This window comes from Canis lupus, chromosome 7, assembly GCF_011100685.1.
Source record: "Canis lupus familiaris isolate Mischka breed German Shepherd chromosome 7, alternate assembly UU_Cfam_GSD_1.0, whole genome shotgun sequence".
In the NCBI taxonomy this organism is placed as follows: Eukaryota; Metazoa; Chordata; class Mammalia; order Carnivora; family Canidae; genus Canis; species Canis lupus.
Window position 1 is genome coordinate 69,271,617 of NC_049228.1, and position 12,518 is coordinate 69,284,134.

The following is a 12,518-nucleotide window of genomic DNA, read 5'->3' on the forward strand; positions in this document are numbered from 1 at the left end:
GGCTCCCTGCAGGGAGCCTACTTCTCCCTCTGTCTGTGTCTCTGCCTCTCTCTGTGTGTCTCTCATTAAGAAGGAAGGAAGGAAGGAAGGAAGGAAGGAAGGAAGGAAGGAAGGAAGGAAGGAAGGAAGGAAGGAAGGAAGGAAGGAAGGAAGGAAGGAAGTTATGACAATTTGTAAAGACAAATTTGTAAAAACCTTTTTTAAGGTTGTGTGGAGGAAACTTGGAGATACTGCAGGTTCCTGTCCTGGAAACAGGAAGTACAACTTCTGGTTTGTCCTTATTTCATGTTGAAATTGTTAATGTTTCTGCTGGAATTTCAAAGTTTTCTTATCCTAATTCATTTCTCCTTCCTTTGTTGTTTTCAGCTTCTTACGCATTCCATTTATTTACTTTCTATTATCTTAACCCTTTCATATTTCTCTAGAATGAAGTCTCAATTTATTTTCATTTTTAGGGATCCCTGGGTGGCGCAGCGGTTTGGCGCCTGCCTTTGGCCCAGGGCGCGATCCTGGAGACCCCGGATCGAATCCCACGTCAGGCTACCGGTGCATGGAGCCTGCTTCTCCCTCTGCCTGTGTCTCTGCCTCTCTCTCTCTCTCTCTATGTGACTATCATAAATAAATAAAATTAAAAAAAAAAATACATATTTTCATTTTTAAATCATTTTTATTTTTTTAAATATTTATTTATTTATTCATGAGAGAGATTGAGAGAGAGAGGCAGAGGCACAGGCAGAAAGAGAAGCAGGCTCTTCACAGGGAGCCCAATGCTAGACTTGATCCCAGATCCCAGGATCACGACCTGAGCTGAAGGCAGGTGCTCAACCACTGAGCCGCCCAGGCGTCCCTTAAATCATTTTTAATTGACTTATCTATACATGGGGGAATAGGAACAACATGATCTGGAGAGCATCCACATTAGATGCCTGGCAGTTTGGAGGCTTTCTCCTCCCTGCTCTCATACCCTATATGCATATCCTCTAATTCCTTCAACAACTATATCTGTGCTCTCAGAAACCATCTCCCAGCCCAATACAAGATGGCTCTACAGAGAACGTTCCTGTCACTGTGCTCGGACCTCATTGCTCCAGCCTCTGGACACATCCCATCCTTCCAGCCTGCGAATAGCAGTATAGGAAAAAACCACATCTCACTTTCCACCCCATACACACCTTTGAGAGAAGCAAAAAGAATTAAAATAAATTTTAACAATAAGGGAAATTGTGCACATCCAGGCCGGTCAATGTGGTGACCAGACAGGTGCCAAGTTCTGGGAGGTCATCAGTGATGAACACGGCATCGATCCCACCAGAACCTACCACGGTGACAACGACCTGCAGCTGGATCGTATCTCCATGTACTACAATGAAGCTACAGGTGGCAAATACGTACCTTGCCCTATGTTGGTGGATCTAGAACCCGGGACCATGGACTCTGTTCGCTCAGGTCCTTTAGGGCAGATATTCAGACCAGAAAACTTTGTTTTTGGGCAGTCTGGGGCTGGCAACAACTGGGCCAAGGGCCACTACACAGAGGGGGCTGAGCTAGTGGACTCAATCCTGGATGTGGTGCAGAAGGAAGCTGAGAGCTGTGACTGCCTGCAGGGCTTCCAGCTGACCCACTCACTGGGCAGGGGCACGGGTTCTGGCATGGGCACGCTGCTCATCAGCAAGATCCGAGAAGAGTACCTTGACCGCATCATGAACACCTTCAGTGTGGTGCCCTCCCCCAAAGTGTCTGACACAGTGGTTGAGCCCTACAATGTCACCCTCTCCATCCATCAGTTGGTAGAGAACACAGATGAGATCTATTGCATTGAAAATGAGGCCCTGTATGACATCTGCTTCCGCACCCTCAAGCTGACCACGCCAACCTATGGGGACCTCAACCACCTTGTCTCAGCCACCATGAGTGGTGTCACCACCTGCTTCCGCATCCCTGGTCAGCTCAATGCTGACCTCCGCAAGCTGGCAGTCAACATGGTGCCCTTCCCACGTCTCCACTTCTTCATGCCTGGCTTTGCACCTCTGACCAGCCGTGGAAGCCAGCAGTATCAGGCCCTCACTGTGCCTGAACTCACCAGGCAAGGCTTTGATGCCAAGAACATGATGGCTGCCTGTGACCCCCGCCATGGCTATTACCTCACTGTGGCTGCTGTCTTCCGTGGGTGGATGTCCATGAAGGAGGTAGATGAGCAGATGCTCAATGTGCAAAACAAGAATAGTAGTTACTTCGTGGAATGGATCCCCAACAATGCCAAGTCCGCTGTGGCCCTGTGGCCTCAAGATGGCAGTCAAGATGGCAGTCACCTTCATTGGAAATAGCACGGCCATCCAGGAGCTTTTCAAGCGCATCTCAGAGCAGTTCACAGCCATGTTCCGGGGCAAGGCCTTCCTCCACTGGTACGCAGGTTAAGGCATGGACAAGATGGAGTTCACCGAAGCTGAGAGCAACATGAACGACCTTGTCTCTGAGTACCAGCAGTACCAGGATGCCATCGCAGAAGAAGAAGAGGATTTTGGTGAGGAGGCCAAAGAGGAGGCTTAAGTCAGAGTACCATCACCTCAGGCTTCTCCATTCCCTCTTCTTCAGCTGCCCCTGTCCTCTCCCTCAGAATTTGCCTTCTCTGCCTGTCTTGGTTTTTTTAGTCTTCTTCCAAGTTCTGTCCTGAACGGTTTCTTTTGCAGGAGTCTGTGCCACTGTTGAATGGGATCCTTCCCTCCTACATAAACTGCTTCACATGTTGGACTTCTTCCTTTTCCCCTGGAAAAGAGGGACTAGCCTTGATCCCTAGTCTCTGGAAAAGGCCCCTCACACTACCCACTTTTTCTTAACAAAACTCCAGCTCTGCTGTGTACATATGGAAAAGTGTGTATTGCCACCTAAATCATTTGGGACAAGGAGACCCTCCGCCTTTTGGCAACACCTCAGCTCTTCCTTCTGCTATTCCCTTTTCCCACACACTCTTGATTTTTGTCCTGTTCTACATTTCAAATTTCTACTTTGTGTTGAACTTGCTTTTTTTTTCATATTGAAAAGATACCCCAAGAGCCAAAAATAAATGAAAACTTAAAAAAAAAAAAATGGCTCTACCAAGCACCCTAAATCCATTTCCTGGAGGACTTTAAATATAAGGCTAATCACACAGTCGATTTGTTATAAATGTTACCTGCCAACCCCATTTACAATTGTACCAAAACCAATAAAACATCTAAGAATAAACTTAACCAAAGAGGTGAAAGACCTGTACTCTGAAAACTACAGAAAACTGATGAAAGAAATTCAAGACAATGCAAAAAATGAAAAGATCTTCCATGCTCATGGGTTAGAAGAACAAATGTTGTTAAAATGTCTATACTACCAATCTACAGATGTAATGCTATCCCTATCAAAATACCAACAGCATTTTTCACACAACTAGAACAAAAAAATCCTAAAATTTGTATGGGACCACAGAAGACCTCAAATAGCCAAAGCAATCTTGTAAAAGAAAAACAAAACTAGAGGTATCACAATTCTAGATTACAAATTATATTACAAAGCAGTAGTAATTAAAACAGTATGGTACTAGAATAAAAACAGATACATAAGAATAATGGAATAGAACAGAAAACCCAGAAAAAAAACCCATAATTATATGGTCAATTACTCTTTGACAAAGCAGGAAAGAATATTCAATGGGAAACAGACAACCTCTTCAACAAAGAGTGTTGAGAAAACTAGAGAACCACATGCAAAAGAATGAAACTGAATCACTTTCTTTCACCAAACACAAAAATAAACTCAAAATGGATTAAAGAGCTAAATGTGAGACCTGAAACCATAAAAATTCTTGAAGAAAACACAGGCAGTAATCTCACTGACATTGGCTATAGAAAGTTTTCACTAGACAGGTCTCCAGAGGCAAGAGAAACAAAAGCAAAAATGAGTTATTGGGACTTCATCAAGATAAAAAGCTTCTGCAAAGTTAAGGAAACAATCAACACAACTAAAAAGCAACCTATGGAATGGGAGATGTCTGCAAATGACATATCTGATAAAGTATTAGTATCCAAAATCTATAAAGAATTTATCAAACTTGGTAGATCCCTAAGTGGCTCAGCGGTATGGCACCTGCCTTCGGCCCAGCACACGATCCTGGAGTCCCAGGATCAAGTCCCACATCAGGCTCCCTGCATGGAGCCTGCTTCTCACTCTGCCTCTTTCTCTCTCTCTCTCTCTCTGTATGCCTCTCATGAATAAATAAAATATTTAAAAAAATAATTTATCAAACTCAATACCCCAAAAAACAAATAATCTATTTTAGAAATGGGCAGAAGACATGAATAGACATTTTTCAAAAAAAGACATACAGATGGCCAACAGACACATGAAAATATGTTCAACGTCATTCACTCCCTACTCAGGAAATGTAAAGCAAAACTACAATGAGATGCCAGTTCAGACCTACTGGAATGGCTAAAATAAAAAACACAACAGGTGTTGGTAAGGATATTGGAGAAAAAGAAACTCTCTTATCCTGTTGGTAGTAATACAAATATGTTCAGCCATTGTGGAAAACATACAGAGGTTCCTTACAAAATTAAAAATAGAACTGTCCTATAATCCAGTAATCACACAACTGGATATTTACCCCCAAAATACAAAAACAATGATTCAAAGGGATATATGCATCCCTATGTTTATTGTAGCATTACTAACAATAGCCAAATTATGAAAGCAGTCCAAATGTCCATAAATAGATGAATAAAGAAAATGTGGTGCAAACATATATATATATACAGACAATGGAATATTATCATACCACAAAAAATGATATCTTGCCATTTGCAACAACATAAATAGACCTAATAAGCTAGTCAGAGAAAGACAAATACCATATGATTTTACTCATATATAGAATTAAATAAAAAAAACAAACAAGTGGAGAAAGGAAAAAAAAAAGAGAAACAACCAAGAAACAGACTATTAACTATAAAGAACAAACTGATGGTTACTAGAGCGGAGGTAGATCAGGGGATGTGGGAAACAGGAGATGGAGATTAAAGAGTACACTTACCATAATGAAAAAAAAAAAAGATTTTTTTAAAAAAGGAAAAGAAATTCGTTGCCTGTCAACATTTCAAACTGTCACACTCACCAGTTACTAACCTATGGTTTCCAAAGTAAACAATGAATCTGGATTAAATCAAAATACTTAAGGAGGGCACATGATATAATGAGCACTGGGTATTATATAAGACTGATCAATCACTGAACTCTACCTGTAAAATAATCTATGTTAATTAATTGAATTTAAATTTTAAAAAACATAAAATAAAAAAAAAAAAAATCACATCATGAGCCAAAAGATCTCCATAGGAAGGGACTGCTTACTATTTCCATCCTAATTTTTACCAAGACATCACATTCTTCTTGAAGGAATTTTTTTTAAACTCTTGGGATCAGGCTCTTCCCCAGCTCTCTTCATTTTGGACAGATACAAAGCAATCCAGAGCAAGGGCTATTCCACTAGGACATAATTTAAAGCACTATTTCTGTTTTGCCCTACTGGATGGTTCATAAACTGAGGTATGGAATCCTAGGCTTAGAAGCTCAGGCCTCCCAGGAAAGGTGGCTTTGGATATGATAAAATAGCTCCTCTCACTTTCCTGCCCAGGATTCAGCAAATGCAGAGCCCATAATTGCAATACAGAGGTCAGGAGGCTGCATTACTTTGATATCCTATTAAATAAGGGGAAATTAAACAATGCCTTGGGTACCTCCATTTGAGGCTTTCTTTTTTCCAAATACTGAGAAATCGAAAATAACCTTAAATCAGAATTGCAAAATAACATCAGAAACATAAATCTGCCCTTCCTAATATTTGCTTTTCAAGGACTTCCAAGGTAGCTAAAATAATTCTGTGGTCTCACAATAATCAAAAATTAAGAAATAAAGCTCACAAGCATTATGAAACATTTCCCTATGAATTTCTTCTTCATATCCCCCTATAACACTATAAAATTAGTCTTGTCTCCAACTGAGGTATTCTTATAGGTAGAAATGAGATTTGTAGGTCAACCTCCTGACTCCAAAATCCTATGTCACTTTCACTTTGCCACATGAGGGCCCACTCTCTTTGAAGAATTAAGGACTGAATTGCAGCTATTTGCCACCTAGAAGCCTACTCATTTTAGATTCAAGTCAAGGCTGAGTTTCCAGCAGGTAGAAGATAGGATGGCTGAACTTCCTGATAAGGTCTTCTCAAATACATCACAAACCAATAAGAAAGGGAGAGAGTTAGGACAAAGAGAAATCATATATGGATATTAAAAAAGGAGGGATCCCTTAAAAAAGGATTCCTAAACAAACCTAAGCTATGGCTATAGTACCAAGCATTGTTGTGCCCAAGATTGCGAATCCGAGAAACCACCAAGGAGCTGACACCGATGCAAGTGCACGAGGGTTTATTTACAAGCTTGAGCTTGGGTCCAAGTGTGCCCAACACAGCAGAGCAGGGACTTGGACCCCGAAGTGGGTTACAGCTGGGTTTTTTTATAGGCTGGTCTAGGGGATTTTCAGAAGGGGTGGAGGAATTTCTCAAGTTCTGTTTACATTCTGATATGGGGCTTTCAAGGGCATTGAGCTCTGTTCTCATTTTAATATGGGGCTTTCAAGAGCATTGAGCTCTGTTCTCATTCTAATATGGGACTTTCTACCACGGGCATGGGCTCTGTTTCTTTCTGATACAGGATTCTGTGCCTACGGCAATTCTGAGCCCTATTGTCTTTCGGATATGGGATTCCCTGCCGAAGACACTCTGAAGTTTTTCCTGTAAAGTTCAGCTCTTATTCACAGGGGCCTAAGATGGCTGTACTTGTGCTAATGCTAAACTTGAGGTGGAATGGCCTTGATTTTTCTCGGCCTCCACAGCATAAATCCAATAATAAAAAAGGATTAAGGTTTCAGTTCAAGATGGCAAACATAGGAAGGCTGAACTCACCTCCTCCAAGGAACAGACCAAACTACACCTATTACTAGAACAACCCCTCCTGAAGAAAAACTAAGGACTGCCTGAATCACTATTGAAGAAACAAAGACAGAAGAACAAGAGAGATGGAGACACAGTAACAAAGGGAACCCCTACACCCAATACTGCGTACAAACTGCGATGAGGAGGAATACTACTAATAGACTAGGACAGACCCCTCTGTCCTTGGGCACAGGAAAAAACCCATGGTTTAAAAGAGCAACTAGCATGTAAAGGAGACAACAGTAGAACTCTGCCAAATAGCAGAATTGCTACAGGGAAGTTCTCCAGGTCAAACTCGAGAATGACATGGCTTATGTTCCCACCCTACACTAAAAGCCTGGACCAAAGCAGAGTCCACACACCATGGCAGGCAGGTCCAATGGCCTTGGTAGGCTTGCAACTTCAGTGAGCCCAGGGTCCACAGACCCACACCAGCCCTACATGCACTAGGACACAGAAGAAAGTCCAAGGTTTAAAGGGGCCAAGGAACTATGATAATGCTCTTTCCCCCTCAATCTCAAGGGCCCAGACCAAAGCAGGGTCTGGCCACCATAAGGGCTAGAGTTCAGACACCATAAATGGGGGATAAGAGCATCACAGAGGGCTTACAACCTCAGCAAGCTCAGAGTATAAAGGCCCACGCCAGCCCTAGCTGCACTGGGAAACAAAAAAAGCCATGGTTTACAGGGATCATGAAACTACAAGAACACTTGTTTTGTTTTTACTTTTTACCTTTGGGATTTGGTCTTCTCTTTTTTATTCATTTTTTTTCCAGTCTTTCTTTTTTCTTTTATATTTTATTTTTTACTTTTGTAAAAAAATTGTTATTTTTTCTTTATTCTCTCTGTAAGAAGCCACAGTTTAAAAGAATAGGTAGCATATACAGTCATAGCTCCAGCGTGCCAGAAAAAGTAACCAAACACACATAGTTTGTATAGGAGTCACCACACACAAGACCACACACAAGACTCCTTCAATATTAGAAATAGTCATTTCACTAATCCATACAAGGAAAATCAAGCAAAATGGGAATAAAGAAAAATATGCTTCAAAAGAAAAAATATTGCATTATGAGTGTCCCAGAAGAAAAAAGAGAAAAAGAAAGGTGTAGAAATTTTATTTGAAGAGATAATAACTGAAAACATCCTCAATCTAAGGAGGGAAATAGACATCCAAGTCCAAGAAACAGTTCCAAACAAGATGAATCCAAGGAGGTCCACACCATGGCTTATAATAATTAAAATGTCAAAGATTAAAGATAAAGAATCCTAAAAGCACCAAGAGAAAAACAAAGTTACGTAGAAGGGAAAACCCTGTAAAATGTTAAGCTGATTTTTCAGCAGAAACTTTGTAAGCCAGAAGGGAGAGGATGATCTATTCAAAGCACTGAAAGGAAAAAAAACATAATCAAGAATGGTTACTATTTAGATTAAAAAAAAAAAAAAAAAAGAGGGATACCTGGGTGGCGCAGCAGTTTGGTGCCTGCCTTTGGCCCAAAGGTGCGATCCTGGAGACCCGGGATCCTGGAGACCCGGGATCAAATCCCACGTCGGGCTACTGGTGCATGGAGCCTGCTTCTCCCTCTGCCTATGTCTATGCCTCTCTCTCTCTCTCTCTCTCTCTCTGTGACTATCATAAATATAAATAAATAAATAAATAAATAAATAAATAAATAAATAAATAAATAAATAAATAAAAATTTAAAAAAAAAGAAAACAAACAAACAAAAGAAAGATAAAGGGATTTACACCACTAAACCAGTCTTACAAGAAATGCTAAAGGAGCTTCTTCTTTTTTTTCTTTTTTATAAAGATTGTATTTATTTATTCATGAGAGACACAGAGAAAGAGTCAAGAAGAAAAACCTGACGAGAAACGTGACGAGTCAATGAAGCAACCAAAGAGGAAAGAAAAAATGTTAATATGTACATATCTATCAATAATTACTTTAACTGTAAATGGTCTAAATGCTCCAATCAAAAGAGAGTGATAGAATGGATTAAAAAACAAGACTCATCTATATGCTGCCTACAAGAGATTCACCTCAGACCTAGAGTCTGAAAGTGAAGTTCAGGATGGAAAAACATTCACCATGCAAATGGAAGTTTAAAAAAGCTGGGTAGCAATACTTAATCATACAAAATAGATTTTAAAACAAGGCACCTTGGTGGCTGGAGACAATGAAAATGAAACAAATGGAGACAATGGAGACAAAGGAAAATGAAAACACAACAATCCAAACTCTCTGGGACCCAGCAAAAGCAGTTCTAAGAGAGAAGTATAAAGCAATACAAAACTACCTCAGAAAAAAGAAAAAACTCGGGATCCCTGGGTGGCGCAGCGGTTTAGTGCCTGCCTTTGGCCCAGGGCGCGATCCTGGAGACCCGGGATCGAGTCCCACGTCGGGCTCCGGGTGCATGGAGCTTGCTTCTCCCTCTGCCTGTGTCCCCTGTGTCTCTGCCTCTCTCTCTCTCTCTCTCTCTCTCTCTCTCTCTGTGACTATTATAAATAATAAATAAAAATTTTTAAAAAAAAAAGAAAAAACTCAATTTCACCTTCCTTCAAAAGGAACGAGAAAAAGAAGAACAAAATTCAAGGTGAGGAGAAGAAAGAAAATAATAAAAATCACAGCAGAAATAAATGAAATAGAGACTAAAAGGACAATGGGGGGGGGAGGAATCAATGAAACCAAGAGCTAGTTCTTTGAAAAGATAAATGAAACTGTTTATTAGCCAGACTCATCAAGAAAAAAAGAGAAAATACCCAAATAAGTAAAATTAAAAATGAAAGAGAAGCAACAAAACAAATGCTGGCGAGGATGTGAGGATAAAGAAACACTTGTGCACTGCTGGTGAGAATGTAAATTGATAAAGCCACTTTGGAAAATAGTATGTACATTCCTCAAAAAATTAAAAATAGTACTACCATATGATCCAATAATTCTACTATTGAGTATTTACCTAGGGAAAATTATAACACTATTAGAAAAGATACACACCCCATATGTTTATTGCAGCATTTTTTGCAATAGCCAAGATACGGAAGCAACCTAAGTGTCTACCAACAGATGAAATGGATAAGGAAAATGAATATTACACAACCAAAAAGAATGAGATCATGCCACTTGAAACAACATGAGTAGACTTAGAGGGTATTATGCTAAGTGAAATAAGACAGAGAAAGACAAATCGTATATGATTCTACTCATAAATAGAATCTAAAAAAGTAAGAAAATCAACAAACAAAAGGCAGAATTAGATCTATAAATAAAGATAACAGATTGATTGCCAAAGGGGAAGTGGAAGGTTGGCAAAACAGGTGAAGGAGAGAGGGAGATACAGGAGGAGTATATTCTAACACATACACACACAAACACATACACAATACTACTATTTCTAAAAGTAGTAATAAAAAGGTAGGAGGAAACTTTGGGAGGTGATACATGTTTATGGCCTTGATAGCAGTGATAGTTTCACAGGTATATACTTATTCCCAGACTCATCAAGTTGTATACATTAAATATGTAGTCTTTTCATTCCAATCTCATCTCAGTAAAAGAGTAAAGCACTCTTTTAAAGTGCTTTAAAAGTAAAGAAACAAAGTGTAAGCTTTGAAGTGAAAACAGACTGGGGTTCAGGTCCCAGTTTTGCCACTTATTAGCTATATGACTTTGACGAAATCATTTAAACTCTCTGAATCTTACTTTGCTCATCTGTAGAATGAGGACACTATAGATGGAATAATAAGATGTCTAGGATTGTCTTTTTAACAATCCAGGTGGGAGGAGTAGGCAGGGGTATAAAGTAATCAAAACTGGTCACAGGTTGGTAATTGTTGAAGTTGAATGATGGGTATATAGAGATTCATTATATCACTGTCTCTTATTTTGTGTATGTTTTAAATTCCCGTTTTACAAGGCTTAGAAAAATTAATTTAAAAATATGAATGCCTCATCCGGATAATGGATAATCAAAAAGAACTATTACTAACTCATGAAAGAAATATAAATGGCCTAATAGTTTTAAATGTTTGGTGTTACTAATTTTTAAATGTAAATTTTACAAATAAAAATGGTATCTCTTAAGTGATGACCATATATGGAATTTAAGAAACAAAACAGATGAACGTGGGGGAGGGTAAAAAAGAGAGAGAGAGAGAGAGGCAAATCATAAGAGACTTTTAACTATAGAGAACAAACATGGTTGCTGGTGGAGGGATGGGTGGGGGGTGGACTAAATGGGTGATGGGTATTGAGGGCATGTGTTGGGATGAGCACTGGGTGTTATACATAAGTGATAAGTCACTAAATTCTACTCCTGGAAAAGGGAACCCTCTTACACTGTTGGTGGGAATGTGAAATGGTGCAGCCACTCTGGAAAACTGTGTGGAGGTTCCTCAAAGAGTTAAAAATAGACCTGCCCTACGACCCAGCAATTGCACTGCTGGGGATTTACCCCAAAGATACAGATGCAATGAAACACCGGGACACCTGCACCCCGATGTTTGTAGCAGCAATGTCCGCAATAGCCAAAATGTGGAAGGAGCCTCGGTGTCCATCAAAAGATGAATGGATAAAGATGTGGTCTATGTATACAATGGAATATTACTCAGCCATTAGAAATGACAAATACCCACCATTTGCTTCGACGTGGATGGAACTAGAGGCTATTATGCTGAGTGAAATAAGTCAATCGGAGAAGGACATTATATGGTCTCATTCATTTGGGGAATATAAATAATAGTGAAAGGGAATAGAGGGGAAGGGAGAAGAAATGGGTAGGAAATATTAGAAAGGGAGACAGAACATGGAAGACTCCTAACTCTGGGAAATGAACTAGGGGTGGTGGAAGGGGAGGAGGGCGGGGGGGGGCGGTGACTGGGTGGCGGGCACTGAGGGGGACACTTGACAGGATGAGCACTGGGTGTTATTCTATATGTTGGCAAATTGAACACCAATAAGAAATAAATTTATTATTAAAAAAAAATATATATATATATATTCTACTCCTGAAACCAATATTACACTATATGTTAACTAGAATTTAAATTAAAAATTTTTTTTTAAAAAGTGATGACCAAAAACAACAACAAAGTTTGTGGACTGATCCTATTTGATTTCAAAACTTATTATAAACTATAGTAATCAAGATAGTGTGGAACTGGCATAAATAAAGACACAGTTCAATGGAATAAAACTAAGAATCTATCAATAGATGCATATATATTTGTCAACTGTTTTCAACAAAGATGCCAAGATAACTCAGTAGCAGAAAAGAAAGATTTATCAGCAATTAGTGCTGTATTAACTGGTGATACATTTAGAAAAAAAATCAACATTGACTTTCAACTCATACTAAACATAAAATAACTATAAGTAGATCAAAAATCAAATTTTATAGAACTTCTAGAAGAAAAAAATAACAAAATGTGAATGATCCTGGGCTCAGTAAAGACTTTTTTAAAATATTAGCAAATCAAAAACAGTATATAAAAAAGAATTATAG

At 39.3% G+C, this 12,518-nt stretch overlaps 1 protein-coding gene and 1 pseudogene across 1 annotated transcript in view; one reads left to right on the forward strand and one right to left on the reverse strand.

Moving 5' to 3' along the window:
* Positions 1–785: 785 nt before the first annotated feature.
* Positions 786–12,518, reverse strand: part of METTL4 (methyltransferase like 4) — a 57,655-nt gene continuing 45,922 nt past the window's right edge. Inside the window, exon 10 of the transcript XR_005362601.1 lies at positions 786–2,763. The gene's annotated coding sequence lies outside the window, so the exon portion shown is untranslated. The remainder of the gene's footprint in view (positions 2,764–12,518) is intronic.
* LOC480189 lies at positions 1,341–2,547 on the forward strand (annotated as a pseudogene).